This window comes from Onychomys torridus, chromosome 14 (genome assembly GCF_903995425.1).
Source record: "Onychomys torridus chromosome 14, mOncTor1.1, whole genome shotgun sequence".
Taxonomy (NCBI): Eukaryota; Metazoa; Chordata; class Mammalia; order Rodentia; family Cricetidae; genus Onychomys; species Onychomys torridus.
In genome coordinates this window covers 16,762,256-16,775,331 of record NC_050456.1, presented here as the reverse complement: position 1 = coordinate 16,775,331, position 13,076 = coordinate 16,762,256, and positions in this window count along the sequence as shown.

Below are 13,076 nucleotides of genomic sequence, written 5' to 3'. Positions count from 1 at the left end.
AAACAAGCAGGCAAGAGTAGAGGTCCGATCTCTGCGGAAAAAATTTTAGAACAATGTACTGGTGTTTGTCCAGGTGTCATCCACCCAGAGAACACTTGACCTGTCCGATACCCTTTTTTGCAGAGGTGGGAACTGGGGTATCAACCCACGTGCAATCAGACATGCTCTTCTCGGGACTTGAACAGGGCATGTGCTCCAAGTGCAGTGCACCAGCCTCGCATCCTGCACATCAATAATCTTTAAGGGTGGCCAGCCAGGCCTGAGGGGACTGTCCTGCCTCTATGGCAGTAAAGGCTTGTATGATCATGGATGTATTATGCTGTTGAGAGGCCCTGACTCTGCAGATGCACCACAGGCAAGCCAGGGAGACCAGCACCAAAAGGCCTGCTAAGGCTCCCAAGCCCGCCCACTTCTTGAGATGATTCAAGGCATTAGAGATCCATGTAGATAATCCTTTTGCCAGTCCAGCATCCACCTGGGTTGAATTCACTGTAATGATAGCCACTCTTAGCTGGCCCATCAGGTTGTCGAATTCTCCCGTCCAATTGCCTAAAAGATAACTGGACAACTATTTAGACAGATTTGCAGCATGGGTAGTTTTCATACTGGATACTAGTCACACACAACCCAGCATATTTCCATTGATAGCTGTGCTGGGCAATCTGCCAAAAGGTATCAATTTGCTCTTGCACCAAATCAATCCTTTGATTGACTACCATGAGTCCTCCTCTTAATTGTGCATTAACGCCCTTTTGCACATCCAGGGCTTGGCCACATTAGCAGAAAGGCTATTAAGGGTTTGGGCTCAAGCACGCTCGTGCAAGTCCGCTCCAGTCTGTAGGCGTCATGCAATGCCTGTTTAAGGCCTCCACTTGGGCTACTGTGAAAGAAGCTGTGATTCTGTATGTCCGCACAGACTCAGCTAAGGATTTTATCACCTTAAAATCCAAAGGCTCATAATACCGCTGTCCCTGAGGATCTTGAAACACTGGGCATGCCAAGTTTATTTCAGTTCTAACTGTCCTCCACACCTCTGGGCTCAAAGAGCTTCCAGAAGCGCCATTCCCATACGGCGGAGGGGCAGCTGGCACAGAATAGCATGTAGACGGGGAAATTCCCTTATCAGGTTTTTCTCTTTCCTTCTTTCTTTCTTTCTTTCTTTCTTTTTTTTTTTCTCTTCTAATTGTTGCCTTATCTATCTGTTCAATGATGGATTCTAAATCCCCTGATTCGGAACCTTCCGAGTTCTCCAAATCTGGCAAAGCAGGATACAGCCTTTTTATCTTTTCCTCTCCCCGTTTCTTAGACCCCTTTTCACTATTAACCCTTTCAGATCTCTCCTCCTCCAGCATCTTCAAGGCTGCTTGACCATTCTCCACTGCTTCAGAACACCTCTGGTCCTCAAGGAAGCTTCTCACTAGCTTCCATACTGGTCTGACTCCACTTTTCAATGTCCCTTGCTCAGCGGCAAAGTCTAAATCCCTGCCCAACTTCTCCCAAGAGGATACCGAGAGACTCCCAGAGACTGCGAACCAGGGTGCAATGGTATCGCATTCCTGCAAAAATCTCTCTAGGGTACTCTTTTTTATCTTTAATTTCTTTGAATACAGTAGCTCATTAAGAGCCAGGAAAATTGGGTGCGAAGAGGAAGTGCCCATGTTTGATTTACGTCAGCTTCAAAGGGAAACTAATCTTACTTTCGTTTTAGCCCGCCCATCGACATGCTCTTGTGTTCTCCCTTTATTTACAGAGAAGAGCAAAAACCTCCCTGCTTTTGTCGCAGGTTCCCAATTTACCTGGGATTTACCGGTGCACCACTCTGACTGCAGAAAGTTCTGAGCCCCCTTTGAAAGTAGTGAAGTTCCCCGTATGGGCCACCACTTGTCGCGACCGCCTCAACCAGCAAGGAAGACGCAACACCAAGCTCTTCTTTCTGCAGTTTATTCAGGAACCTTGAACAATCTTCTGTCCCTGGGGGGAGTCCCCCCCTCAGCCCTAATAGCCTCTGGGTAGCCAACCCTAACCTGCAACATGGGCATCGGGGACAGGTCCAGGTATACTGAAGCAAGCAAGATCCTAAAGCCAAGCCGAATATGGAATTGTTTACCACCAAGAGCGCTCACCATCAGGAAGGTGGAAGGCAGAAGCCAGCGCTATCTCCAGGGTGCGGCACGCAGCTCTATGCATGTCACAACTTCACCATTATGATTATCTTACCATACTTATCATTGTTGCGTTTTATAGGTGTTCTAACTGAACATGATCATTTGTTTCTTCTCTCTTTTAGAACCTTTCATGGTGCCTTCTGTTATCATGGCAGTTAATATTCAGGCAGGATTTCAAGTCAATTCCAAATAAGTGGTCTCTGGGGCACACATTTGAAACACAAGGTGTCTTCAGCAATAGGGAATTACCTTTCCACTATGGAGATGGGGACAACCAAAGATAATAGAAATTACCTGCAATGTTTTGGGTCTCTTGGATGGATAAACCCAACCAACAGTTTTAATATGGGTTCTCATTCCTGGTGTTGGGGCTCTGTTTGATGATCTATAGCTTATAAAGGGAGCATTGGCAGTTCAGAAAAGGAAATTTTATTTAAAGTATGTACAAAAATTTACAAGTGTTATAGTTTTTTTTGGGGGGGATAGATTGTTAATATATTCCTTCTAAGGTCTTACTGTCATCCAAACTTCCTCTCTTCTTATTCCAGATGTATATGTCAATTCATGTTTGGATTTGAAAGATGTGCAACTGCATGTCCCTTGAACATCCTTTTGGTCACGACACAGGATCTTTTAAACAGTTTTCTCCCTTTGGCAGGTTTTTCTTCAGATTTGTTAGCAGAATTATTAGAATAAGCTCCTGTTGTCTCCTAACGTTTTGAGAAGGCTTTGTATCAAGTTCTTATGAAATGTTTGTTAGAACTACTCAACGTTTCTTCATTGTCAATTTATTACAGTATATGTGTATGTGGTGGGGTGGTTGAGGAAGGCTTTTAATACCAGATAATCTATTTAGTCATATATCTAGTCACATTTTTTTGCTTTTTCTTTAGTTTTTTCAGTATTACATGTGATTCTGAGATTATTTTATTTAAACTTTTTAATTAATTGGTATATATTTACTCATGAAACTTTAATAATATAAGGCTATTAGATACATATAGTCTATTTATGTCTGATTTTGGTTCATAAAATTTCTGTCATTTGTTGTTAATCAGACTAAGATTCCTAAAAAATCTTCTTAAGTCACTAACAATTATCGTCATTTTACTATTTTCATGTACTTTGTATGTTGATAATCCATTTTAATATTATAGTACATTTGTTTTGCATATAGTCTGGACCTTTTTACTTTTTAATATATTGAAAAATTGTAATATTAATTTGGTAACTCTTTTCAATTTTAATGTAGGAATTTATGATGATCAATATCTACCTTAGCAATAATTTTTCTTCATTGTATAAATTTTAATATATATTGGTTTTGTTTTCATTTGTCTCATTTAATTTTTCTTATAACTTACTTTAACTCATTAGCTAAAAGCAATTTTCACATATTGATAAAGTCTACAGATATCTTGAACTAATGATTTCTATTTTCATCATACTGGGGTTTAAATATTGGTTTTCAGTTTCAACCTTTAATTTAGTTGTTGCCTAGGCATTTTTTAGACACGTGGTAATTCATTTAAACAATTTGGGCACACAAATAGTAAAATATCAAGGGAAGTTCACTCAGAAGCAAACTGCAAGGCAGATAGATAAACAGCAAGGGAGATTAGGTGAAAGCAAGATTGCTCATAAACTCCTCATTTCTTCTTGGGACTTTGTTATATGTCCCGGAGGAGGAGATTTTAGTTGCTAAGATATGGATTGTCTTTTGCTCTGATAAACTTTAGATTTAAAATTGGAAACATGGGTCTTTTGTGCAGGATGTACATACTACAATTTTAATCATACATATACCTTTTCACCAAATGATCACTATTCAGGCTGGTTCACTTCAGTTCCTTTTGTTCTAGCATGTATTTGATAACAAACTAACCAATAAATAAATAAATAGAAAAAATGATGAAGGGCAAGGTTGGTAGTTGTTTTGTTGGGAAAAGGTTATGTGCAGGTCATCAGAGGTGCTTGATAAACCAAGTGTCTGTTATAATTTTGCCCAAAAGACTTTTTCTCCTGAATTTGTTAGGAGAGCTGAATAAATGTGTACAATTGTTTGGAGGCTTCATGCTTATTATGATTGTAGATGTGAATATGGATAAAAGTAATGTCTTCTACCATTCCTGAAAATTGCAATGCTTTCTAAGGCCCTGCTAAGGATCTCCTATGAAGCTCCTTGGCTCACTGGACAGGTTAAAATCGGAGATCTTTTGGTCATTGTTACATAAGTCTCCTATTTGTTGGTCTTAGTGGCAGGAGTTGGAAGGAGACCATTTGTAATTGGACTTCTTAGATTCTGAAATAGATATGCTTATAAATATTAAGAAGAGAAGAGCCAAGAGAGAGAAAGAGAATCAAGAATGGGTTGGTTATTAGCAAGCACAAAAGGTTGGTAATCAATCTCTAGGTCTTCCAGTCTGAGCTTCAAAGACTGCAGTTACCAAAGCTTTCAAATGAGTCTATTCTCAGAACAACAAGCAAAGCCAGTTTGACAAATGGCAGAAAAGATGTCCATGATGAGTTGCAATGGACAAAAAGAAAAATCGAGAACTATGAACATGACCTTATCACAAAAAAGCAGTCCTGTTTAAGAGATGTGTTTGATGTATTTGGAAATTACAGTAATACTCTCCTTCTGAGTCTCTTAATAAGGTTCCAGGAACCTCCAGTCTTAGGTCATTACTGGTACCTCTTTAAAAAAGATTTCCTGAATAATTCATGTCCTCTTCTATTGGGGGAAACTTTGGATGTAGACAGCAGCTTTTAGTCACCTTCTAGTGAGGATCTTCGAAGAGGCATTGGCACATGTATTGTTTTTACATAATGAGAGAGAAGAGAAGTTGTCTATGGCCAAAAGTAGAAGCTAGTGGGGTGTCGATTTTGGCAGACCATAGGTCCAATTGAGTAAACCAAAGAAGTGCCATGATTTAATAGTCCTTCTTCTTGGAGTCTGGATAAGGGACAGTCCATTAGAGGTTTCATTAGTTTCTTTTAGTTTAGAAGAGACTCTTTTCTAACTATAGAGGGATTTTGACATCTTCTTTTATATAATAGACAGGGTCCTAGGGTCACTGAATCCAGAAAATGTATTGGTCAATGAATGGAAGTCACTTGAGTTTATCGCTGAGATGTCTGAAGAAGCTGTGAAAAGCCAATACAGAATAAAGAACATTAAACTTGCATGTGATGATCTTACAAATTCTGGCCAAATAGATGCATAAATTTTTTTCCCTACTCCAGGAAATAACTCAGTTTCCCAGGTGTGTGACCCAGTTATCCTACTATGACAGAGTTCAAGCAATGGATGTCCTAATGGCTCTGATTTCCAATCCAGTGCCTGATTATTGAAGGCAGATGACAGAAGATTTAATGACAGGAGTTGCAGCTAGCCAGAAGGAGAAGACAACAAGGATTCCCACTAGGGTGCTTATCTTCTGTCTGGCTCACCAAAACATGTTAGCTGTGGCTGTTGTCTGGACTGGTTGTAATCCAAGTTCTTGTCATCTTGTTTGAATAATTGAAGACACATAAGTGACTAAAAATTAGCAAGGGATGACATTCAGAAGTGTTTTATTTAGCGCCCTGACTAGTGTTTGTCAACTTGATACAAGAGTCATCTGGGGAGAAGAACTCAAATTGAAAAAATATATCCATCAGATTCCCAATAGGAAAGTCTGTAAGATAATTTCTTAATTAATGATTGATGTGAGGGGCCCATCTTACTGGGGCAGTGCCACTCCTGGGCAGATGGTGCAGGCTGAGCAAGCCAGAAGGAGCAAGGCATTATGCAACATTGCTTCATGGTACCTGCTCAGTTCCCGATTCCAAGTTCCTGCCTTGAGCTCCTGCACTGACTTCCTTTTGTTGCAGACTGTGGAGTAAGAGGTAAACCCCTTCACCTGTGTTTCATTTGGTCATTGTTTTTCTATCACACCTATAGAAACCCGAGAAAAAAATTACTTTCTTCTTTGGCTGCTACAATCTACTTGACTAAAACAATTTAAAGTAGTAACAATTTACTTTTATGTAGCCATTATAAGGGAAGTCTAAAAGTGCAGAAGGCATGGAGAGAAGTAATGGAGGCTGCTGGTCACACTGTACCACAGTCAGGAAGCAAAGACAGATGAAGGTCAAGCTCACCTGTTTTCTCCTTTTAGGCAGTCCAGAACACCAGCTCATGAAATCATGCCTCCCATTCTTAGGGTACTTCTTCTCACTGTAGTAAACCAAACATAGAAAAATCAGCACAGACTTGCTCAGAGATTTGTCTCCAAGGTGACTGTAGATTCTCATAAAATAACAATGCAAGGTAGATGCACTTCAAGAATACAATAGTGGTCATGAGTCCTGAATTGTTTTGAATGATCCTTTTTGTGTGTTCATAGGGAAGAATAGTTGGTTGCTAAGGTGAGGTATGAGTGTTTCTATGCTCTGATAAACTCTTGATTGATAGATGAGAACTTGGTTCTTCAACACAAGTGAGTTATACCTCTCATAATTTTAATCATATATATGTCTACTCATATATAAACATAATTTAATAAATAGAAATCTTTTCCTAAATGGTCACCACAAGGAAAGAGAATTGCCTTTCTGCAGATGTAATTAAAAGGTTTTAGGTATTACTTTTACAGAAGAAAAGGTATGTATAACTCAAGGTAGGCAGGATCCTAGTAGTATACTTTGCAATCTGTGGTTTGTTTAGAGGTAGGTTTTGTTGCCAAGCATGTAGACTGTCCATATAACATCTCACTTGTTAATCTCTCCAGACAGGAATACTTTATCCTGCTCATTTGTTTTCTATTCCTTTGGGAACTGATGTTAAGCAGAAATTTCAATCCTTTCCATTTGATAAAATCACTGATAGAGACAAACTTTTTCTACTTTTCTTCTCTCTGTCTCTCTGTCTCTGTCTCTGTCTCTCTCTCTCTCTCTGTCTCTCTCTCTCTCTCTCTCTCTCTCTCTGTCTCTTTTTTCTTTTTGTCTTTTGTTTTGAGTTTTGTTCCAGGACTGAATCCAGGGCCTTATAAGGGAAGCACAGAACTGAAAGACCTTTATGTTAAGTTCCTTGTGCCATCCATCTCTTATTCATGGGCTCTACTGTTATTGTGTCTGTTTAGTTTAACTTACATCATTTGTATTTGTTATTTTGACTCTGGTCTGATGTGCATTGCTATATTCTTCTTCACTACTTTCCTGGAAGTTCAGTTACTTTAAATTACACCAATTTTATTTTAATTAAAATCAGGCTAGTAATACATGAAAAGTATTAATTTATATACTACTTTATACCACCTACTGTGTTGTTATTTCAAAATGCATTATTTCCCACTGTCCTGGATTTGTGCTAGAACATTATGTATTTCTATTTTAATTCATATAGGAAATATAAAAATGGCAAATAAACCCAAGAAAGGATATTTCTGCACTGGCCCATGGAATTCTGCTCTGTGTTACTCGTTTCTCTGTATGGCTTAGGTTACTGTTGTCTTTCAACTTCAACCCAAAGGATTTTCTCCATCTTTTCTCATAAGGCAGGTATGCAGACAATACATTCTAGGCTGTGGATCCATGATGTTTTCATTTCCCCTTCACTGGTAGCATCTAATTTTTTTGGCCAAATCAGAATTCTTCTCTCTTCTGAGACGTCCTGTTATGTTCCTCTCCCCTCTCCCCTTCTTCTTCATCACTTCTGCTGCCATACAGTAAAACAGTTAATGTTGTTCATCAAGGTTATTGGACTCTATTTCTTTTTCTAATTATTATTTTTCCCTTTTCAAATCAGATTGATCTATTCTCAAACTTTCTGATTCTGTTCTCTGTCTACTTAATACGTGTTGAAACTATATAGTGATTTTTTTTTATTTTTTATTTTTGTTGGAAATCACATCTGAAAAAAATATTTTTTTTCAATTTATCTTTTTGATAACTCTTTTATTGATTCTTCATGAATTTTATTCAACCACTTCAATATTCACCCCTAACTTCTTCCCTTAATTTCTCTTAGGTCCACTCCCACTTTTCTACCCAAACCCAACTTCCTGTCCTCTTGCTTTTACAATTTCTGTTTTTATTACCAGCTAAGTGTATTTTCACTGTCCATATACTCCTAGGTGGGGGGCCCACCTCTGGAGTGTGATCAACTCATCATGGACCACAACTTAAAGAAAATTGACTGGTCCTCCCCCAGAAGTCATCAGCTGTCCATAGCTCCTTAGTAGGAATGAGGCTCCTGAAGCTCTTCTTCATTCTGGAATGGTGACTGATGTAATCTTGTGCAGGAAGCTGTAGCTGATGTGTGTTTATGGATGCAGGGGACCTGTTCTTTCCTGAAAACATTGCAGACTAGGGCAGTGGTGGGGCATGCCTTTAGTCTCACCACTTGAGAGGCAGAGACAGGAAGATTTCTGTGAGCTTGAAGCCAGCATGGTGTACACCACAAGTTCCCGGACAGCCAAACCTACCCAGAGAGACCCTGTGTCAAAAACAAAACAAAACAAAACAAAACAAAACACCACCACCAACAACAACAAAAACATTGTTTTGCTGTACAGTTTTATCTTTGTTATTATATTATTCCCCATTTTCCCTCATCTTCACTAGTTATTTTTCTACTGTCTTCAGGAATAAATCTTTATGAACTCTTTTTATGTTTTGCACAATTTAGTAGTGTTGCTGAAAATTGTATATAGTAATTCTGGAAATCAGATTCTCTCCTTTCCACAGGGTCTTCCGGTTGTATGTGTTGTGGTTGTTTTAGTTTACTCAGGGACTTCTCTGAGCTAATTTTGTAAAATTGGTGTTATTATCATATTAGAGCAATAGAATCTTGGTTCCCTATTGTTTTGTATTATTTTATGAGACAGGCATTAAGCCAACAGTGCAAGAGTTGACCCAAGAAAAGTTCAGAAAATAAAACTTAAAGCTCATTTCACAGGTACTAGAGACAGGAGGCCCATGGCACAAAAGGTCCTGGAAAACAACATGGGAAATACAATAGAGTGGCCAAGATGTAGCAAATGAACGATTTGAAAGAACTAAGCCAGAGCTGTTATTTGTGTGTGAATAGCCAGACCCAGTGCTGGGATTCTTTGGTTTGAATGAGTCTAGTGATCTTCAAGCTCTAGATTATACTAGTTACCTGAAATTTGCTTTGAGATGTTGATAAGAGAGACCTGAATGTTGTTTCCTGAGATATATGGGCCAGATGGAGGAGGCATTGCTCCAGATTGTATTTTAGTAGCCAAGTGAATGCTGCATTATGAATCTTTCATTACTTTGAGAAAGCTGCTACTTCGAAAATAGGTGTACATATAAAAAGTAGTCAGAGAAGCAAATGAGACCTTGTTGAGTCTTTCTAGAATGATATATTGGAACACACCCTTCATTAGGTATCTAGGCAATTAAAAAATCTGTCTTGGGTTTCACTCATGCCTGTGTGGGGCTTTCTTGGCAGGTAAGACCAAAGGTGAAAGCTTAGGGTCTTCTAAGGTCATGTCTGGCAAGGGTACAAATGTGACCAAGTCTCTTCAGGTGTAACTTCCTAAATTCCATATGTGTGTGAAAATTAATCTCCATTATCAATTTTACTGTCCTTAACACCTTTACAAGGATTCCATTGGGGGAATGATTAAATAAAGGAGAAAGCAAACAAGGAATGATGACTCTTTGCTTTCTCTGCTTCCTGACTTCGGAGGAAATGTGAGCAGCTACCCTATGCTTCTGTTGCCAAGCCTTCTCATGCATGGTGGGCTACACTATCAAACTGTGAGCCAAAGCAAACCCGTCATTGTTTATGTTTTGTCAATAGACAATTTTTGGTGTTGTAATTTCTCCTTGTATATCATTCTGCTATCACTTGTTTCTCTATTGTAATAAACATGGTGCCCAAAATCAACATGGAGAGGAAAAGTTTTGTTCCAGCTTATAGATTATTGACCTTCAATGAAGGAAATCAAGACACAGACTTGAAACAGAAACCATACAGGGATGGTGCTTACTGGATTGCTTCTTCTGGCTAGCTCAGCCACTTTTTCTATACAGTGCTGGTTCACCTTCCCAGGGATGACACTGCCAACAGTGGTGTGAGCTCTCCAACATCTATTACAAATAAAGAGAATGCCCCACAGATATCCCTATATGCCAACCAGACAATGGTAGATCCTCAGCGTAGGTTTCCTTTTCTCTAGTTTGTCAAGTGTAAAGCCATGATTACCATGATTACCTCCCCTAACCACTTTCAGCCCATGTCTTTTATTCTCCTTACTATTTGCTTCTAATATTATTCTTAATTACAGGTGTCATTGGATAATTTCATTTGTTTTTAAATGATTTCATCAAATGTTTCCCTATTACTTACATCAGACTTCAGTGCTAAGAAAGGTCAAATAAAACCAATGATTTAGAGATCCACCCTTGAACATCATAGCACATATTCACAATCTGTGGATGTGGGGACTGTGTTTGTTTCTCTGTACTATCAATCTGCACCAAAACCCAGAGTGCTGCTAATGTTGCCTCAAAGTGGGAAGAGATTGATGGAAAAAGAATGTGTTAGGATGTCACAGAGTTCTCCTATGATAAACTCACCTTTTCCCATAGGTTGTTTTTGTATATCAACAGGTAACAAGAGGTTTTTTTTTCTGACAATTTTGTTCATTTATAAATGATTTATTAGCTGGGAGGGTTTGAAATTACTCTACCCTGTTACTTTTCTGAGTGATGTAATAATTCATGCTTAAAAACTTGAACATAATTTATTTGAGTATTATTTTTTGTTTATTTATTGCCCCATTGCACTGGTTATAACTTGTAGGGCATTGTAGGTTAAAACCAGTGATATCATGCCACTATCATTATTATGAGAATTCACAGAAGGAACTTAATGTTATATTTGTTGTAATGAGTTATCCAAATTTTCCAAAAGCAATGAAGTGCAATGAGTTCTAATGTTTGTTTGTTTTTCAGTTATACAATTAAAAGCTAATATCACCTTTAGAAGATATCTACTAATACAAAGGCTGTTCCTATAATATTATAGTAACTACCTATCCCTTCTAAAAACTCTAGTTCCTGGATTATAATAATTTCCCATAAATTGCCTCCATGTGGATAATTTATATTTTATGCTTTTTCTTTCTAATCTTTAAATGTTTGAAACCTTTAAAATATAATATATTTTGTATCATGTGTTTGTGTTTGTTCCTTTATACTGTTAAATAGCATTTCACTATGAGGGCAAACTGTGCATTTCTACTTCCTGATTAGTATGAATCATGTCATGTGAACATGGGCATAGATAGCTGTTGACTATACATTTTTTTTTGTATTGTACAAATACTTAGACATAGAAACACAGGCAAATATAATAAAACTGTCAATGTTGCTAAAAGTTGCTGACATATTTTCCATTTGAATATCTAAGAGGATTCACTTCGTAGCAGGACCAAATGTTCCTTATGAAGTTCTTGGATTTCTTTGAATTTTCATAGTAACTTACAATTTTCAGTATTTCTGACATCCTTATGGGACATTTATGGACTTTTTAGCTGAAATGCCTATTAAAGCATTTTGTACATTGTAAAATTATGTCATCTGTCTTACATCTGAGCTATGAGTTATTTAAATTTCTAAGGTAGAAGTGATGCCAGGTATGAGTATTGCTGATATATATATATATATATATATATATATATATATATATATATATATATATATGTGTGTGTGTGTGTGTGTGTGTGTGTGTGTGTGTGTGTGTGTGTGTTGTTTTAATTTAACCCTGACATCTTTTGAAGTTGTTTTCTTTTTTTAATTTTCAGATAATTCAGCTTGTCACTATTAGTTTTTATTGTTGCTTTACTGTTGCTAGGAAATGCAGGCTTCTCATAAATTTCATATATTTTTCTATGTTTTCTCTAAGAGTTCCATGGCTCACAGTCTCATGTTTCAATATGTTATCAATTTTACTTAGCCTTTATATATCATATTTGATAAAGACCTACATTCTTCTTTCTGTGTGTGGATATCTGATTGTCCTAGAGTTATTTCTTGAAAAGACTATTTTTATCCACAGACTAGTCTCAATATATCTGTAAATACTGTTTTTGCACTCCAATAGACATCTTTAAAGGACTTCATAGGCTTGAGTTTTGTGATTTTTTTTTCATAAAGTTTAGTATTATGATTATCAATATATACTACTTTGAGAGTCTATTTTTCCCTCATGGCCTATTGGCCACCAGTCCATAAGGGCAAAGGGGCAGAAGCAGAGTCAGAAAGCTTTTATGAGGCCCATGAGCATGAACGGAGACAGCCCTCCAGGATGCTGCTTTCAGTGAATCAGCTCAACTTTATTCCAGAGTATAAGGAATATATAGGATTGGGGAACCTGTGGACAAACTGTATTTTGCATTAAGTGGCACATTACTACTGCAAGGCTTAGTGTGTGGCAGTAGGATCTTATAGCAGAGCTCCTAGCCCATGTCTTCTGGCAGGAATCTGTGCCAAGGGTCAAGCTAAAGATAAATCAGGTATCTGGCTTAGAGACAGGTTTCAGATAATGTCAGTCCTCTAGGCCCAGGGACATTCTCCAAATAAGGGCAGATAGAGGCAGGAAGTTCTGCTAGAGGGGAAAGGAGTATCATGTTGCTGAGCTATTGAGATAAGCTGTCCTGCCAGGAGGGACTGGAATATCTACCTGTCAGCAAAAACCTTCCAACACACTACAGTTGTAGTATTCTCTGAAAAGCTGGAGTAACAGACTTCCTGCTAAAACATAAGTGTCTGGGAACAGGTCTTGAGGTTTTACAGTCCAGCCCTACTTTGTATTTATTCCCAGGCTCTTTTTTTTTCATGGAAGTAATATGGCTAGCTGCCTCATCCTCATGTTACCATGTGTTCTAACAT